Source organism: Pagrus major, chromosome 9 (assembly GCF_040436345.1).
Source record: "Pagrus major chromosome 9, Pma_NU_1.0".
Taxonomy (NCBI): domain Eukaryota; kingdom Metazoa; phylum Chordata; class Actinopteri; order Spariformes; family Sparidae; genus Pagrus; species Pagrus major.
The window spans coordinates 15,394,212-15,408,858 of NC_133223.1; positions in this window are offsets into that span (position 1 = coordinate 15,394,212).

Below are 14,647 nucleotides of genomic sequence, written 5' to 3' on the forward strand. Positions count from 1 at the left end.
TCCTTGTGACAAGTTAACTGACCTTTAATGTATGTGTAAAATCAGAGAAGACACAAACATATCAGTATCGGTTTTTGTACCACCACAAGTTACTTTAATCCCAAATCATTAGATTCACCAGAAAACAAGAATGTGAAAGAAAGAAAGAAAGAAAGAAAGTGTCTTTAATTCATACGTACAAACACAACTATACATTTACAAATCCCCCTATGTATGAACAGATAGTGGTCGACATGATGCACATGGTTAAACATGCACACACATGTACACGCACAAACACTTGTCAGACTATCACAAGCCGCAGAGGAAGAGTGAAACATTAAGGACATGCGATGTGAGAGTGGTCCTCCTCAATATTTAATCAAGATACATTTCAAATCTAACCCAAATGTATAATCACAACATGGGGGATTGAATGAACTGGTGTTTAAGTGCACACATTATTAGCTGGCCTGATTGTGTGTGTGTGTGTGTGTGTGTGTGTGTGTGTGTGTGTGTGTGTGTGTGTGTGTGTGTGTGTGTGTGTGTGTGTGTGTGTGTGTTGCTGTTCTTCTCTGAGATCTGATTTAAACTCTCAAAGTGAAGATGTTTTTGCAAACTGAGGCTGAGGAAGTGCAGGGCGTGCAAGGACAGAATCATAGAAACAGCAGATTTGGACTTTAACACACAGAAAATAGGAGTTGCATGCTCAAAAGTTGTTTGATTTGTATACTGTAATACTTAACATTTAGAGCTGAAACTAATGATTCTTTTCTTTTTTGACCAAGCGTGCCAGTGAATTTTTCTCTTGATTCATGGTCTACAAAATGTCTGAAAATAGTATAAAATATCCACAGCGATTTCCCAAAGCCCAAGTTGACTTACTTTGTCAGACCAACGGTCCAAAATCCAAGGGTTTGCAATCACAGAGGAGCAAGAAAACCAACAAATATTCATTTAAGTTCTGGGATTCCTTGAGTTTTGCTTCAAAAATGACCTCAATGTGTTAACATATCAAATGCCTCCCTGCATATATCGTACATGGCTGTATAGCATCAGCAATGTTAAAACCTTGTACGTCAGTGAGCATTCTTGGATGACATACTGTACATCTGTAGGACACAAAATCGCGGGATGAGAGCTGCATATTTGTGACTTTTGACAAGCAGGCCATGGCTACATGGGACATGTTTGTGCATGCTAGCAGAGATCAGTGACACACCACAAAGCTCTGTCTCTCTTTCCGTCTCTCACACACACGCACACACATATTCTCCCTCCCTCTCTGGTTTCTGTGTGTAAATGTGTGGGTGTGTGCATGTGTGTATGATAAACCCCACTGGTGGAGTAACAGTAGACTGGCAGTATTCCCAGACTGGGTTGCATTAGACATGCACACTAGCAAAGCTCTTCAGGTCGATGTTCTGGCTCTCCAGCGCTGCAGCTCTCTGGCATGACTAACCCAGAATACTTTGGAAACAGAGACACAAAATCCTGTTTCTGCCCAATGTTAACATTAAAACGACTGGAGACAAACGGATTCGTTTTTATTGCCCCGTGAGCGCTATGTGTGTGTTTGTGTTTGCCCATCTGTCTGCTTGCATGCGTGGGTGTGTGTGCATCATCCGTGTGAGCGTGTGTGTTTAAGCAGGACACCAACATTGACTGTTCACTTATCATATTACCATCTGCATTATTTAAAGCTTCGATAAACAGTCTTATGCTGGGGAGACACAGCGTAGACGCAGGGAGGAAGGATGAGGTGGGTTTGAGGTGTGATACATTTTATTGATAAAGACAGCAACTCTGACAAATTCACACATACAATATTAATAAAATACAGTAAAACAGACACACAGCCAGCCTCAGGGAAGATCTGTGGTGGTTTCGGGGGATGGGGGTTGGGAGTGTATCTTCAGGGCTCCTGTTTTGGCCCACAGCAGGATCGGCTGGTCCTATTCATGTTTGTTCATTAACAGGTTTGCTGTGAAGAATGCCAGGACTGGCTGGGTTATCAAAATACTGAGACAGTGAGCTCACTCACACAGCGGTGAGGTCACTTACCGGAGTGTGGCTGCCTGACCAATCATCAGTCAGCCTATTATCATGGTATGCAGTGTTGCTATGAGTAACAGAGTCAAGCACTGCCTTGCCGATCCCTAATGATGGTTGATGCACTGAGATGCTGCCACTTGGATTGTTCCATTCTATAGTTTCCACCTCTTACATCTTCTCTTTTTATCGCTCTTGCTGAAGCTGACTGCACACGTAAAGATTCAATTCAATTAGAAGTTTCAACATCATTTCCTCCCTTCTGCCTCCCCTTATTCCCCCCCTGCCCTTGTTTACTGTCCCCTGCAGCAGTGTTTTCTGACTCTTCCCCATGGCAGGTGAGTGTAAACACGCTGGAGGACTGAAACAATGTTAATTAACCGATCATTAACGAGTCAAGGCAGACCCTGGAGATCTAAGCACTTGCCCACCCACCTGCGTCTCACCATTTCACTAACTGGACTGTTAATGACTAATCAGAGGCAAGAGCGATTAGATCGCCTCCTAACGAGAAGGATTTATGATTGCAAGAGTCTATTATGCCTATATGGCTGAGGCCTTTACAGTGATAGCAGTAGCTGAGCTTCAGTGGTGGAGGAAGTACTCGGCTCCTTTATGTGAGTAAAAGTATCAATATGACAATTGTCATACTGATATATATATATATATATATATATATATATATATATATATATATATATATATACATATATACTGATGCATCAATGTGTAAGTAACATTTTACTTGCCTGGTACACAAGTTTGTATAGATATTTTTGGACTGGTAAAATGTGTCGATATGAAGGAAAATCCTCATTTGGTAGATGACTAAAGTTTATTGTGATCAAAAATGTTGATATGAAGCTCAATTCTGATGCTTTTCTGTGAATAGTTCTCAAATTAATAATAAATATAGCAACTTCTGATCAACCCATATTAATTTCAGGCATACACTTTCAACTTCTTGCAACCCTGCCCTCTTCCGTTTCAAGCACCAACCACTTCCTGTTCAGGACCCACCCATTCCAGGTACGGCTACGGATACAGATACTTTAGTTGGCTGAACAGATACATATACAGATACAGACAATAGTGTACTTGGTCATCCACAGCCATTAACATAATAAGGAAAGATTGACATTTCTGGCAAGTCACACAATTGTTGATACTGAAATGTTCAGTAACAACATATATTATTTATTATATTATTTGTATTATTATTATTATTTTTTCACAAAAATATCTGCGATATCTTGCGGTACAATATCCACTAGCAGTGACCACAGCATTGATAGAGTTTATATATGTTTAAGGACTTGCAGCACTAAGATCACAATCTAGTTTAATACAGGAACAAGTCTACAGTGACTGAAATCACTACACACAATGTTAAAGTTAACATTTAACTGAAACCACAAGCTTTCTATCCAAAGTCATTTTGTTGCCTAAACCACAGACGAACCTCCAGTCAGTAACCCCTGCAACTCCAGTTTGGTACATAAACTTGTCATTCACTCATTCATTCATTGTGCGTTAAAGTGTTTACACCACTAGCGCAGGAACTGGAACGGGGAAGGGAAAGCTAGTTAGCATACTAACTTCAGTATCTCTGTAAACCAATGGACATAACATCAAAGCTGCTATTTCTTCCCATTCTGTTGATAATTTTAGTTAATTTAATAACATTTTCAACCTTAATTCTTACATATTGCCCCTTTAAAGTTCTCTGAGGTAGCATATCCCATGACATGTTAAAGCTATGTTTGAGTAAAAAAATGCAATACTTTCCACTCATATCTTAAGATGGTTGATGTGATAAAAGCAGAAGTCTTTAGTCTTCAGATTATAGTCTCCGAGAGCAGCAGAATTCTAGTGTGCGATAGATTTGGAATAAACGGCATTAAATGAGTGGAACTGCTGCAAAAGCCCCCTCAGGACGTAATTGAGGGCTGTTAGTCCCTATTCATTTTTAAAGAGAAACGGCCAATGGGGAAACTCCAACACTCAACCAGCCAATGGTGCAACTTCATCACTCAGTGAGTAAGTCAGGGACAGACTTTCTGGCCCTACATTGCTGTGGTCCAGCCAAAAAGGTTGCATGTGAACATAATCCAGGCAGCAACTCCATTCGTCAGTACATCTAAATCTGGAAAACAATTTAGCAAAACATAGATGGGGTCAGGTTCCACCGTTCATGCCCCTTGAAAGGTGAAAAATTGACCCTTTCTCCACCTTAGTTCGATGTATGTTTTCATTTATGTATCCTCACCTGATGCCAGACATGTGACTCAAGTCATTCGGTCCAAGTCTTGAGGAAGTCCCAAGTAATTTTTCCTTGGGCAGGTCAAGTCAAGTCCAAAGTAAATTTTTTTTCCATCCATGGAAGAAAAAACAACTCTCTATGATCAGAAACATTTGTGAGATTGGCTTCACACCCATTGCAGCCAATTTATAACATCAAACTCCTCAAAACGTTCTGAAGAAGGCTCTGTGCCTTAAAAGCTAGCATTAATCTATTGTGATGTGAGCCTAGTAAACAAGTGGAATGTGAGTATTTTGTCCTCCTTGACTTGGAAATTTGAGATGTGCTGCCCTTTCATGTTTTTTTGGAATTTGCTCACTGTATTTTTTGGCTCCAGTAATCCGATAAGAAGCCCATTGTTGATGTGCAACCTCCTTTTTAAATGCATCAAACTTTGTTAGCCATTCAATCATCAGGAACTTGACTGACAGAGTAGTCACCCAGTCGTGACAATGCCATAACTAACGTGTGCTTGCATAGCAGATACACAGACACCTTAAAGTCAACATTTTATATGCAAACCGAAAACATAAAAATTAACACAGACAAGTCATGTGAGTCATCGCTTCTCAAGTCAAGTCACAAGTCTTTAACTTCCAGGTCAACTCCAACTCAACTCGAGTCCAAGTCAAAGTGACTCAAGACCACATCTCTGCCTGAAACTTGTTGACTTATTGTCATATTTTCGTTACCTTAGAATGAGTCTTTTAAAGGCTATCTTCAGAGGAAGTGGGTCCTCTTCAAGCCCCCAGGGCTCCCAGGGGTACAATGTCACGTAATGCATTGGGGCCCAAAAAAACTTTTTCCCATAACCTTACATTTTGAAAGATGTGGCTGAAAAACGGTGGATACTTTGTTTTGAGTGTCACAACCCCGGCAAAATGACTCGTTTGACTATCATAATTTGAACCATTCAGTCCAATACATTTTTGGTAAGTCTAGAGGATCCGCAAGATTGAATCATTTTATCTCCATTTAATTAGCCGGGCGCTAAACCAAAAGTCTCTAGTACGCATGCTCTACGGGCCACACAACATGGAAGATCCGGGTTATTTTATAGCCAGGAAGTCAAGCCATTTTGGCTTCAAGTGCCAGGTTTTAATGTAATGCCCTTGGTGCTCTTCCATGAAGTCTGCAATGTTTCAGAACGGACAAATCACACACTCACTATAGAGAGAGCCTTTACATTTTTTAATGTTTTTAGCAGCCACCGTAGATTCTTCTACATGCCTCTAAGGGAAGGATGAGTGGAGGGGTATATGTGGAGGGGTATTCAGTTGGTTGCAATCTTCAACTTCACTAAATGACACCAAGTCCTACAAACTGGACCTTAAAATACAAATTTTAACAGAGGAATGTCAGACATTGTAATGTTAGTGATAAAAGTAGATATGAGAAATGGTAAATTAATGCTATCCAGTCGTGTTAGCATGTGTGCACGTACAAACTTCATGCACCAACTGCGTAAGTCAAGTAAAAAAAGTCTGGACACAAAAAAGTCTGGAGTTCGAAAATGTGCTTAAGTGCAGTACTTGAGTAAATGTACTTGGTTACTCAGGTCTCACATGGGCCAGCAGACACACATAGTTGTGTGTGTGTGTGTGCGCGCGCATGCACGCACCACCTTCAAACGCCACCCAAAGAGAAGAAGAACACCCTGACTCACTGAGCGTGCTCTCTTCCTCCCTCCTATCTCTGTGTATGAATGCTTACCGAGAGGAAACGATAGATGCAGACAACCCATATTCCCCCTCACTCTATCTTGTTGCCATGGGAACCAAAGCAGACGGGAGACAGGTTCATATCGGCCTCCCTCAGGTCTCCAGTCACAGTCTCCTTCTCTCTCCCTCTCTCTCTGTGCTGTCAGAGCCGGCTGCTCCTGTGTGGGCCACTGATACTCGCTGATTAAAGGAAGTTATAATTTGATTTTCTCAGCAGGCGCCGTTTAATAGAGCAGTTTAACTAAAGCTGTGCCATCCCCAGGGCTTATGGAAGGAGAGGGAGAGAGGGAGAGAGAGAAAGAGGGAGATATATGGAGAGAGAGTGGGTGAGGGAGATGCTAATCCCAAACACTGAGCAATCACCCCACCACTACACTAAACTCTCCCACTCACTCTCCCATTCTAATTCTGTTTGCCTGTTTTGCCATCTCTCCCCCCTCCTTCCCTCCCCTCCCATTCCATGTCTCCCTCCCTGTGTTTCTCCTGCTCTTCCTCCCCCTATTAATCTGTGCTTCCCTCTCCTCTTCTCTCTCCCTCATTCCTTCCTCCAAACATGGGAGGGCTGGCTTCTCTGTGTACAAGCTAGCTGTATTACTGGCCCATTGTGATAATAGCGTTTAATTATCCTCTCAGCTAAAATCAGCCCCATCACTCTGCCTCTCTTCCCTTCCCTTACCCCCCCCCCCCTCCTCCCCCACCCCGTCTGTGGTGTGTGTGTCTAATACTTCCCCCCACCACCGAGCATCTCTCTTCTTCTCTACCCCTGCCGCCACCACCGCCACCGCTCCCCCGCCCTGTTCTCCAGCTATTTCAGACCCATTTAGCGGGATAAGCATCTTGAGACAGACAGAGGGGTTTTTGCTCTCTTTCAGAGAGAAGCGAGGAGAGGATATGGAGACTGGCATCCCGGTGCCCGCCTCAGAATACCAAACAGGGGGCCCGGGCATCTTAATATGCAGCGTGGGACAGAGGCTGAGATCAAAGAGAGGCACAGACAGACAGACAGACAGACAGAGAGAGAGATGGGTTGGGGGTGGGGTGGGGGGGGGGGGATTCAGAGACAGAGAGAGGAGGAGAAAGAGAGAGAGAGAGGTGAGAAAGGGAGGGAGTGAGTCCTCATCAGAGCATCCTTTTGCTTCACATCATCATTTCTGCTCTGCTCTCCTGCGTCACTCCCCTGACCCTAAAAGAAAAAATCGACAGCTTAATTACCACGGCGTGCAAATCTGCATGCCTGCCCGTGCATTGATGTGTTTTTGTTCAAGTGCGAGAGAGAAAGAGAGAGCGAGGTGTATGTGCGCTCGTCTCCATCTCACCCTTGTTTGGGGATGGGATGGTGGCTCTACACCTATACCCCAGCCCCTCTATCCTCTATCTCCTCAGTCAATTAAGATCGTGAGTAGCTGTCCCTGAAGCGGTGTAGACAGGCTAAATGAAAAGGCAGTGGATGTGAAATATGAATCATTAGAATACTGCAAGGACGGGGTGAAGAGGAGAGAGGAGAGGAGGGTGGGGAGGGTCTGGTGGAGAGATAAGGAGGAAAAAGGAAAGGAAGAGAAAGGGAGAGGAAGAATGAGGGAGCAGATAATAAAAGATTAACGTCACGCCTCTCAGAGTGGTGGAATTTAAAAACCCTCCAGATCAAATTATTTATCCCCTGTCTATAAAGGCAGAGGAAGAGAGGGAAGGAGAGGAAGATCAGGGGGGAATGGAAGGCAACAGACAGGAGGGGGGGAATGGAGTAGAATGGAAGAATGGCGCGAAGACCTCTCTCACTCTCTTTGATGACGGTGCTGACAGCAAAACAAATACGCCTCGTGCAAGTGTGTGTGTGTGTGTGTGTGTGTGTGTGTGTGTGTGTGTGTGTGTGTGTGTTTGTGTGTGTGTGTGTGCTGGATCCGAGACAGAAAACGAGGGAGAGACGGAGAGAGAGAAGAGAGAGAGAAAGTGCAGGCAGATGTCTGCATTCACTCTGTGGGAGGCTCAAGGCTGTTTGCCGAGGACGGAGAGACAAGAGAGGGAGAAAGAGAGAGAAAAGAAAGAGAAGACGGAGAGAGACAGAGAGGGGAGGATTAAATGAAACCTGTTTCCCTTTGATTCTTCACTAATTTGCAGTGAGATGAAGAGCACGAAGAACAAACCACCTACGCAGCACAGCGCCACACCAAACCACACACACACACACTTGCCTAAGTCTCAATAGAGTTCACTCACACACACGTTACATTCATCTGTAGTTCACCGCCTCTCTCTGCTTCCCCCCTCACACCAATGACATTGACATTTCTCCACATGCACCGTGTAACCCCTGCTTGACTTCAGCTCTCCTCTATTTTTAATTCCCCCCCCTCATCCTCTCTCGCCGCTCTCCTCGCCGTATTTCCCACTATCGCCTGTTACATTTTCTCTTTCAATTTCCTCAACCAAGAATACCAGCAGTTGCTCAGATACACATTGACTAAACAGTCGCGCGCCAACACACACACACACACGCAGGCGCAATAGTCCTTCCTCATTAGCCCTGATTCCCCCTGAGTGACATCTTTAACAAAAGGATGCAGCCTCTGCCGCCATGGCAACAGCCTCCTCCATCTCTATGCGGTGCTTCAGACTGTTTACATGATGGGATCTCTTCTTCCCGCTCTCTCTATCACTATCGCTCCTCTCTTTTTTTTTCCACTGTTTTTTCTCTTTCTCTGGCTTCTACTTTTTTCTTCTTTTTTTTTTTTCCAAACCCTTAAGGACATACAGTAGAGACCACCTGCTTGCCAATCAGAAAATGATATGTAGGTCTAAGAGGGGGGCAAAAAAAAAGAGAGAGAGAAAGAGAGGAGAGTGACACAGATGAGCGTGTGCATGTGATGAAGTGTGTGTGTGTGTGTGTGTGTGTGTGTGTGTGTGTGTGTGTGTGTGTGTGTATGTGTGTGTGTGTGTGAAATAGAGTGTGAGGGTCTTCCAGGAGACTCTGATATCTAGGCCACGGGAGTCCAAGGCAGCCAGTGTGTCTGGTGTCACAGCAAATCAACTGTCAGCTGTACACCACCTGCCTGCCCACACACACACGCACGCACGCACACACACGTACACCCAAAGTCTGAGGAGAAGCGACTAAGAATAGAACACCCAGAGAGTGTTGCTGTTCCTCCCTCCACCTCCTCTTCCCTCTCCTCCTGCCACCGTCAGTGGTGTTTTTGCAAGTGGCCTCCAACACGATAGGAATCTTTTCTGTCTTCCACCCTCTCCCCAGAGCTCAGCCCAGCCCCTTTTCCTCCTCTCTGCTCCTCTCCCACAGTGAAATGAGTCACCTGCACTCCTTTGCTCCTCTCTCCGCTTCTGTAGGTACATGGTAGAGGTTCAGGTCTTCTTATTAAAAAAAGAAGAAGAAGAAGAAAAGAACAACAAGAAGAAGCAGCAAAAGCAAAAGCGGGCAGACGTCATCCACAGCCCTCCGGTATGTTTTTGCTTTTTATTGACGGAGCAAGAAGGGAGGAAAGGGATGTGAAGCAGTGAAAACACAGGAGAGATGCTTCTGAAGCGGGATTCGATCCGGGCCAGCAGGGGTGCGTGCGGTTTCGGAGGCCTGAACCGCTAAAGTGTCCCCTGGGAGGATTTTCAGGGCCTTCTATGCACATTAATGTGTGCAACCTGGAGATATTAGACAAGATGGAGCGCAAATGTCTCAAGGAGTGGTTAGGCCCTCTGTAATGTGTGTGTGTGTGTGTGTGTGTGTGTGTGTGTGTGTGTGTGTGTGTGTGGTGGGGGGGACACACGTATACAGAGAGATGTGTGAGTGTATTTGTGTTTGTGTGTGTGGTATGCTGCTCTCAGTCTGGTCCCTCTGTTTCTCTGCTGTCTGTGGCCTCCTCTTCCCCATGAATACTAATGTGCTTCAAACCCCAGAGATCAACCCTCCTCCCTTTCCCTTCACTCCCTCCCTCCCTCCCTCCTCCGCCAGCCTCCCTCCCTCCCTCTCTCCATCCCTGCCTTCCTTCGCCACAGTCTCCACTCGTTTCTCCACCCCCTTTACCTTTCAACTTTCCCTCTCTTTCATCTACCCTTTTACACCCCATCTTTTTCTCCTCCCCCGAAACACCCTCCCCTCGCTTCCTCTTTTCCCTGCCTTATTTCCTCGTCCCTCCCTCCCTCTTCCTTTAGCATTTCCGCCCCTTGGTTTTTTTTTTTTTTTTACCTCTCGCTCCTTTTCTCCTCTCTCCTCTCCTCTCATCACAGCTCAGCCTTTCCTCCCCTTCATTTCACGTTACGTTGCACAACTCGTCTTCTTTTATCATCACCTCTTCACTAAACATTTCTCTCCTCTCCTCTCTCGTTTCCTTTCCTCGCCTAACCCTTCCTCTTCACCTCTCCTTCCTTCTCCTTTTTCATTTCCTCTCCTGTCCTGGTCACCTCACCTCTCCTCACCTCTCCTCTCTCTTTTTCTTTATTTCCTCTCATTTTCTCACCTCTCTCCTTATGTCTTGTGCTCCCCTCTCTTCTTCAATCCTTTCCTTTCCTTTCCTTTCCTTTCCTTTCCTTTCCTTTCCTTTCCTTTCCTCACTGTTTCTCCCCTCTTGTTTACTCTCCTCTCTCCCTTCCTTCCCTCTCCTATTACCCTATCCTTTCCTCTCCTCATCTCCCCTCTGTTGTTGTCCCCTCTGTCCTTTCTTCTTGTCTCCTTTCCTTTATTTTTGCCTCTTATCCTTCCTCTCTTTTCTTGTCCTCTTTCCTTTCTTCCGTTCTCTCATCCCATCCTCTCTCCCTTCCTCTTTCTGTCTCCTATCTTGTCTCCTGCTTTCCTTTCCTATCCTCTCTCTCCTTTCCTCCCCTTTTCTCTCCTCATACCCTCTTCTCTCCTTCCCTCTCTCTTTCACTCCTTATCTCCGTTCTTTCTGCCTTGTCCCCTCTGTTTTTTATGCTCCTCACCACCTTCTCTTTTTCTTTCCACTCCTTTTCCTTTCCCCCCTTTTCTTCCCTCTCCTTTCCTCTCTTTTTACCTCCTATCCCCATCTCCTTTCCTCCCCTCTCTTTTTCTCTCCTCACCAGGAGAAGAAGAGTAAGGTCCTTTCTTCCTTTCATCTCTGTTTGTCTCCTATTCTTCCTCTCCTTCTCCTTTCCTAACCTCTCTATCCTCATCTCTGTTCTTTCTGTCTTGTCCCCTCTGTCTTTATTCTTTTATCCTGTCCTCTCCTCACCAATGCTCCTCGCCTCTCCTCCCTTTTTCGTCCCTCTCCTCTCCTTTTCCTTTCCTCACATTTTCTCTCTTCTCCTCTCTCCTCTCCTTCCTTTCTTTTTGCTTCCCATCTATCCTTTCTCCTCCTTTCCTCTCCTCCCTCTCCTTTCCTTTCCTCTCCTCTTATTTTTCCTCTTTCTCTCTGCCTCGTCCCCTCCGTTCTTTACAGTACACCTCCTCAGGAGGACATGTAAATGAGGTCAGCACAGTCGAGTACATCACCCGCATCACTCAGGTGTGAGCGTGGGCGTGCGCCGACGCATACGTGCACAGATTTAAACTCCATAAATGTGTGTGTGTGTGTGTGTGTGTGTGTGTGTGTATTCATTACGGCTTTGCGTGTTTGTGTGTGCGTGATGCGTTCCAGTCTTAATAAAGAATTTCCTCTCTTAAGCTGTATACCAGTGAACCAAGTGCTCCAATTACATAAACGCCTTCACCCCAATACATTTTGACATCCTGAACATTTTTCACGGCCTAATTCATTTAAAATTGCATCCCATTACTTACTTGGCCTCCTTTTTTTTTCTTCTTTTTTTTCACCACAAGCTCTGGAAACAGATGATGAGCAGGGGTGAGGGGATGAGAGGAGCTTTCACTTCCTCCTGTAATATAGAGGCTGCTGCTTCTCGGTAGCCTCCTGCTGCTGACTGGACGTTCTCAAACTTTACTGCTTTTCCACACACACTCACACACACACACACACACACACACACACACACACACACATACACAAAGGATGAGTGTGGAAATAAAAACCTAGCGGCTGCCACGGGGGGGAAAGCTATAGTTCAGTCCTTTAGAGGAGAAAAGTTGGACAAGTTTTTGGGGAGAAAGGAAGTGTAAACTGCTCGTTGGCTCAGGTTGTAGGATATTCCTGTAAAGCAGCAGAAATGTGTGTGTTCTGGTGTGTGTTTTTCGTGTGTGTTTGCTCAGCGGCGGCGCTGGGAATAATGAAGCCAGGGAAAGAGGAATCCTGCAGGAATCCATCTCAGTCTGCATTCCTCCTGATGCAGAGCTGAGAGCAGTCAGAAGCAGAAAGCAACAGGCTACTGGAGACTGACCCCCGTGCACGCACGCACGCACACACACACACACACACACACACACACACACACACATTCTTAGGACAATAACAGCCTCTACTGGGGAGAAAACACATAACATGACCACACCACTCAAACACACAGGGACAAAAAGAAACCCACCCACAGATTGGGCTCCACACAAACATTCACACACACACACACACACACAGAGGGAGAGAGAGAGAGAGAGAGAGAGAGAGAGAGAGAGGATGCACACAGATTGTTAGTAAACAGATTAAATTGGTGAAGCTATTCACACTGGCACACACACACGCATGCAAATATGCAGATGCACACATGAGCATCTGTGTGTATATGTGTGTATCTGTGTGTACGCGCGCACACACAACTCACACTGCAGGACCACTTCAGGTTTCATCATCTTCTTTTCCTTTTTTTTTTTTTTTTGCTTTCTTTCTCTTGAGAGCCAGGGAGGGGAGGGATGGTGTGTGAGTGTGTGTGTGTGTGTGTGTGTGTGAAGGGGGGGTGTCTCATTCCCTCTCTTTTGTTGCTGCCGGGGAGAGAGAGAGAGCACATATCCATACAGAAACGCTCTCTCCAGCCCCATTCACACCCACACACACACACTGCTCCCTCCCTCCCTCACTACCCCCCTCCTCCTCCCCTCTCCCCACACACACATCCACAAAGATACAACATCAAAGAGCCGACACCGCCGAAGGATTACTTCAGCCACACACTGGCTCCTCAATCCGGGTCTGTTCCTCTCGTGGAACCCCCCTCTCGCCTGGCTGCACTTGGTACGGCCCAAGCATTCCTGCCAAGTAGCTTTCACACATGGAGGGGAAGCTTGTCTCAAGCAATTGCTGACAAGCTACAAACAAGACAGCCTCCCTTTCCCTCTCTCCCCCTCTTTTCCTTCTCTCTCTCTCTCTCTATCTCCTCCTCTCGGCCCTTCAAACCAGCTCCGCTCTGCTCCCTCACTCCCCTCTCCATCCACCCTTCTTTCTCCTCCTCTCTCCCCTATTCCTCCCTCCCCCCCTCAACTCTCTCTCTCTCTCTCTCTCTGAGAATGTGGGGGCCCCACTAGCATAAATTGTCAGCTGTTCCTGGGCGTACTCTCCACGGCTCCCTAAACTCACATAAGCCCACATATGCAGCCGCCGGTGGGACAAGGGTAACCCAAGTAAGCCCCTGTTGGTTATGAGTCTGAAAAAGTATACCGAGGCCCCCGAATAATGCTGCAGCGTGAAGGCACTGAGAGTTTTACTCTATAATAAGCTGCAACAGATACCGAGGCTAATGGTATTGCTGGGTTAACATCAACCTGGTTTCTTTTTGGCCTCTTAACTCTCAAAAGGTCAACGCTGAGTGACCCCTGCTTGTGAATAAGGGTGATATTACTTGTGCAAAATGAAGATTCAGACTACTAATAATGTGTTTGCGTTAATGAATTTAAGAGTGCTTAAAGGGGGAATTTTGTAGTTTTGGTGAAGAAATTCAAACTCAGAATTTTGATATTGCCATTTAAGGTGGCAGGGTCCGCCACATATAAACAAAGTAAAACAGTATGAAATTATGTTGTCCTTTAAGGTCAGTTTGTTTATTCAGTTTATTCAGTCGTGAAAACAAAGAGAACTTGTTTGTTTAGTTCGTTTAGGCATAACAAAAATCAGTCAATGAAAATCTTTCTCTTCTGATTAAAATTTCTACATACTGCACCTTTAAACCACGGCCATTTACCATTTTGTCACAGTCTTTATAATCAACACTGCCTGCTTTTCAACTTACAACGTGAAGGTTATTAATTTTTATTTTTTAATCTCTAGTCAGAAGTCATGGAGGGGTTTCATCATTTAGCACGTTGGTCATCATTTGTTGTTTTGACATAAATCGACTTCTCATCCCCAGATACTCCACACTGGGGGTGTCTCTCCAGAAGTAATTGTTGATATGGCCGGAACCATTTTGCATTGTATTGTTAGAGAGCGGCCATTGTTATCCACTAGTGTAGGCTGTCATCTAGTGTCAGCTTTAGGTACTGTTAATTTAATGAAGCAACATGTTTTTCTCAGAGCGGCACCAAAGCTGACTCTAAGTTTGACAAGCACCACTTCAAACATAGCAGCAAAAAGGGCTGTTAATGCACTTGAAATCAGATATGGATAAGATACAGAGACAGTGTTATGTATGTGGTGTTGTCTGATGGATACACTGGCAGTGAAGCCTGAATAATCAAAGAAACTCAAAGTAGAGAGAAATATGAATGTGAATCGTCGACAAAGAAGTCTCTGCTTCCTCCGTCTGCCTGGTTTGA